This window comes from Zingiber officinale, chromosome 6A, assembly GCF_018446385.1.
Source record: "Zingiber officinale cultivar Zhangliang chromosome 6A, Zo_v1.1, whole genome shotgun sequence".
Classification (NCBI taxonomy): Eukaryota; Viridiplantae; Streptophyta; class Magnoliopsida; order Zingiberales; family Zingiberaceae; genus Zingiber; species Zingiber officinale.
The window spans coordinates 60,980,600-60,986,284 of NC_055997.1; the positions used below are offsets into that span (position 1 = coordinate 60,980,600).

General features: G+C 41.2%; 1 non-coding gene across 1 annotated transcript; it reads right to left on the bottom strand.

Annotated features, from left to right (window-relative positions):
- Positions 1–3,552: 3,552 nt before the first annotated feature.
- LOC121998877 lies at positions 3,553–3,660 on the bottom strand. Its single transcript, XR_006116666.1, has one exon. It is a non-coding gene; the product is annotated as a small nucleolar RNA R71 (small nucleolar RNA).
- Between the last annotated feature and the right edge of the window lie 2,025 nt (positions 3,661–5,685).

Genomic DNA, 5,685 nt, shown 5'->3' on the forward strand with positions numbered 1-5,685 from the left:
GGTACAGTGGAGAATTCCTCATGAACTTTAGCCAATTTGCTCTATAGCTCTTTGGTATCTTCAAATTCTCCAATTTACTTTAAAATATTGCTCGGCAATAAATTAACCAATAGCTTGGTCACTTTATCATTACCTCACATCTTTGAATTTGCTCTTGGCTCCACTTGCTCTTCTTGAGAATTTTGCCTTTTCTATTTGTTGGAGCTTGGAAACCTTCCACTAGAGCAACCCATTGCTCTATGCCCATCATAAGAAAATTTTTGATCCTTGATTTTCAAGAATCTAAGCTCATTGATATGAATAGTGGAGGCACCCTTGTGTTGAAACTGAGTCCATTTTGGAATTTCATCTTAAAGTTAAGCCTTTTGAAGTCTTTAACTTTGATGAACTTACTTCAACTTCTTCTCCCTCTAGCTTTTTGCCCTTTCCGGCGGTGATTTCGGTGAAGAGCAACCTTGCTCTAATACCACTTGTTAGGGTCGATTTGTAGCTAGAGGGGGGGGGGGGTAGGGGGTGAATAGCTCGTCGCGCTTCGTTTTCTTGGTTCATTGTTATTGATATGTAGCAGAAAGACTCAAAACAAGACTCACAATACTAACACGAGGATTTACTTGGTATCCACCTCAAGAAGAGGTGACTAATCCAAGGATCCAGCTCTCACTCACTCATCCACTATAAAGACACTCCTTCTCAGTAACTACCGAAGGTGGAGAAGACTTGTACAATGCTCACAATAAAACAAGAAGAAAAAGGAAAGAAAATACAAGTAAAATCTTACAAGATTTAGAACATAAAGCTGAAACCCTAACTTCTTCTACTTGCTTGAATACACCCCTTGACTTGCTTGGAAGTGTACCAACACTCCTCTCTAAGCCTCCAAGATCTGGTGTGTGTCGGTGAGCTCAATGGAGAAAGTCACGTGAGGTTGGGGATGAAGCTCACGAAGAACTGACGAAGAAATCACTAGCCAACGGCTTTAACCTACGCAACGGTTACATCCCAATCAATCGGCTGATCAATTGGGGAGGCTGTATCAATTGGCTGATCGATTCAGCCTTCTGCTGTGTTTCTCGTGACCGTATGAGAAAATTAGCTCCAATCGATTGGCTGATCAATTGGCAGTGCCCAATCGATTAGCTAATCGATTGGGAAGCATTTTGTTTCTGCGATATAAGCTCCCAATCGATAGATTGATCGATTGGGCCAGCCTTCACTCGCCCACACAACCAATTGATCGACTGATTGATTGGACAATAGTCAAATCGATTGGTTGATCGATTGATCTCCCTTTGACTTACTTAAATCAAGTCTAGGAATACCAATTCCAACATCCAGTCAACCGTGACCTATTGGAACTCCTCATGCCTAGCATCCAGTCAACCTTAACCTGCTGGGACTTCTTCACCAAGAGTCCAGTTAATCCTTTGACCCATTTGGACTTTTTGATGTGCGTAGATATTATGATCATTTATGCATGTTTTAACGCACATTCACTTGCTTTATTTGTATATATTCTTCACACGATCATCACTCCTATTGTTTATTCAGTATTAATTACTCTTTTGTCGAAGATCTGCTCTTGTATGGTTTTGTGTTGACAGGAATAATTTTTGGAGCAAAAACGGTGATTGTCGACGCATCGGAGCAAAAGCAGAAAACCACTTGACACCGGCCATGGAACCGTGTACAGTCATGTGGCCATTCCCGAGAGAGAGCAACACATGGTCGTGCGACCTTGCATGGCTGCGCCTCATGACCAGAGTTGAAGGAAGACATGGTCGTGCCACTCTACCCGAAGAAGGAGAGGAGTTGGTCATGCGGATCTCGCACGGCCATGGCACGGGTCGTGCGGCTCCCGTGCCCTAGCCTATAAAAGGGCTCTTAACCCTTCCCCTTGAAGGAGAGGAGAGCCGAAAAAGAGAGATACACCTTGGTATCGTTCAGCGCTATCCCAGACCTCTGTTCGATGATCCGAGATCACCTCCATCACCGCATCAACTCCAGAAGCAAAGGATTGGATCCGAAGATCACTCGACATCATTGAATAAGCATCTCTATTCCCTCTCTCTTCTTGTCTAGGGATTGAATGTTTAATTATACTATGTCTTTGGGTTTTTCCCCTGTGTCTATGGAGTAGATTCTTTGTTCTAGGATCAGAGAGTAGTTGTGGATAGGTTATGATGTAAGATTCATGCTTGTGCTTTCACTCATTGAATGATTTCGCTTGTCTTATTTCAATTTGATATGCATGAGACTTGTTTGCCATGTCGTATTAATTGATTGTGTTGGGATTGCTAATTTCATAAAGAGAGGATCTTAGATCGTATACTCGAGGGGCCCTAGTGACAAGGGTAACCCGTTCACGAACACCTAGGGTACTCCCTCGAAAGGAGAGGTAATTCCTCCATAAGGAAGTAAGAAACCAAACCAAACCCCTATCTCTATCCTTAATGATACCGATTAGGTTTGCATTCTTGTGATCTTTTGAGGCACCCTAGTGACAGGGGTTAACCGTAACAGGATTTCATAGGGATCTTCACTATTTAGTGCTTAAGGGTAGTGGCTATAACTTCCGACGAGTACATATTGATTGCATTGAGAAAAGGATAGAACATGATACATTAGTTACCACCACAACAAAACTGAACTCCTAGAGCTCTTCCCAAACCAAGTAAAACTCTCTCTCTCTCTTGCCAGTTCTCACATCTACTTCCCAAGTTCTTTTCTTCTCAAGAAATGGTTCACTTACAACCATCGGTAGTTTAGCTAATTCTACGTGAACAATCACTAGTTCTTATAACCAGTCCTCGTGAAATTGATAATCTTTTATTACTGACGACGTATCCGTGCACTTGCGGAAGTGTAACAAGTTTTTGACGTTGTTGCCGAGGATTGCGCCTATAACATTAGTGATAATCATATATATATATATATATATATATATATATATATATATATATATATATATATATATATATATATATATATATATATATATATATATATAAATATATAAACTATTTCTTTTATTCTGCACTTGGATTATTCAATATCTTTTTTTTTTTGCATGCGAAGAGCTAATGTTTCAGGAAAACTTCTATCGTTGATCCAAAAATTGATAGAACTTTCCTGAGGAGAAGAAACTTGGAAAAACTCCAAGCAGAACAAGAAACTTCAGAAATGGCTGACCAGCATTTGAAGGACTATGCAGCACCTTATGCACGAGGGCTTCGGTCTAGCATCACTCGACCACCAATTGAAGCTAACAATTTTGAAATCAAGCCTGTAGTGATCCACATGGTTCAGTAAAAATCAATTTGGAGGAGCACCGTATGATGATCCCAATCATCACTTGGAGTTTTTCTATGAGATCTGTAGTACTATGAAAGTGAATGGGGTCCCTCCAGAAATAGTAAGGTTACTTCTTTTTAGATTTTCCTTGAAAGACAGAGCCAAGCAGTGGCTTAATTCTTTACCAGCAAATAGCATTACATCTTGGGAGCAGTGTGAGTAGAAATTTCTAGACATATTTTACCCGCCAAGTAAAACTACACACTTGAGGAATTTAATTTCAAGCTTCAAACAGGCAAACTCAGAATTATTATTTGAAGCATGGGACAAATTCAAGAGTATGCTAAGATAGTTCCCCCATCATGGTCTCGAGAAGTGTTTGGCGCTACACATGTTCTACAATGGAATCAATTATCATACGAAGGTGTCCCTCGATTCTGCAGTAGGAGAGTCGTTGATGAACAAGAGTCTTGATGAAGCTGAAGACATAATAGATAATGTGGCCCAGAACCATTATCAGTTGGCAACCGAAAGATCTGGAGGTTCCTTTTCTGGGAATCCAATAAAGGCATCAGGAAAATTTGATGTAGATGTAGACACACTCATGTCTTCAAGGCTGGATGCTCTGACCAAGAACCTTGAGACCATAGGAAATAACACAACCAATGCAATAGTGTGTGTGTGTGTGAAACTTGTGGAAGTTCGGATCAGGCTCAAGATACTTGCCCCTAGGGTCAATACAAGCACAAATACATCAACTTGAACAATGTGATACGATAGTCGGTTATAACTAAAGGCAAAACAATCCCTACTCCAACACTTACAACCCTAGGTGGAGGAACCACCCAAAATTTTATTACCGGAGAAATCAAGATCAAGAACCAACAAAGCCAAGCTACCAACCTGGGCAACAAAACCACCAATCTGGACCATAGACTTATCAACAACAGCAACCTTCAAACTGTCCAGAATTGAAAAGATGCTTGAAGAAGCTCTCTTGGAGAAAAAAGAGATGAAGAATGAAATCAAGCAATTGAATCAAAGAATAGAGAATTCTAAAAATCATCAAAAGATGCAAGATAGCCAAATCGCTCAGATAGCCCAGTCCTTTCAAGAGCACCGGGAGCATTTCTGGGAAAGCCCGACATAAACCCGATGAAACATTGCAACCGCATTGAGCTGAGGAGTGGACGGACTTTGGGAGATCCCTAAATGGGTGCTCAGAAAGGAATTGATTTATAAGAAGAGCTCTTTCCTCTCATGCCTAATTTAATCCAGAACAAGGATAGGGAAGAGATTACCAAGAAGGTTGAAGGGACTTTTCCACTCCCCCCACAATGTCAGACGATTCCTTTCCCTCAAAAGCTAATAACTTCCCAAAAAGATGAAGAGTTCCACTGATTCCTTAAGAAGATTAAAGAAATCTGCATTGAAGTACCTCTAATAGACACACTGCACCACATGCTGAAGTTTGCTAAATTTTTAAAAGGTATTCTTTCTAACAGAAGACAGAAGAGCGACTTCGAGACTGTAGCATTGACAGAGAAGTGCAGCGCTCTTCTCACGGCAGACACTCCCCCGAAGGTCCAGGATCCAGGAAGTTTTTCTATACCGTGTAAGATTGGCTCTGAGCTCATACATAAGGCTTTCTGCGACTTGGGAGCGAGTGTCAACCTATTTCCATACTCATTATGCAAGAAACTAGGACTCCAGAACATCAAACTTACTACTATGACACTACAATTGGATGACCATTCATGTAGATACCCAATGGGTATAGTGGAGGACGTGCTAGTAGAGATAGGTGGATGCATCGTTCCCATAGATTTTGTTGTCCTGGATATGGAGGAGGATCCCAAGATCCCAATCATCCTAGGAAGACCATTCCTTGCCACCGCTGGAGCCCTTATCGATGTGAAACGTCACAAGTTATCCCTGGAGATCGATAAAGAAAGGTTAGAATTCGATTTGTCTGATTCTCCTAATGGCATCTCTTCTTTTCCGGGAAATGCCAGCAAGTCGAATATACACAAAGCTGAGGAATGCAGTTTCCATGGGAGGCCACCGGATATGATGCATTATTTGGAAAAATTTGAGAGGTCGCCCCAACAAGCAATAAAAAGTATATGTATCCTGCATGAGTGAAACTGAGGGCGCAAACTAGAGTATTAACCCTAGGAGGAGAGCCATGCTTCCATGGGTTTAGTCCACATTAACTGATACGGGGTCGAGCTAAAGGCCTAAAACAAGCGCTTCTTGGGAGGCAACCCAAGGGTTTCATTTTAATTCGTTATCCACATGTCGTTTTATTTTAGTTCAATCAAGTATTTTTATTATTGGATCTTTGTTTTCAGGATGTGCATTAGCCTCCACGAGCTAGCCGTGATCGTTTCA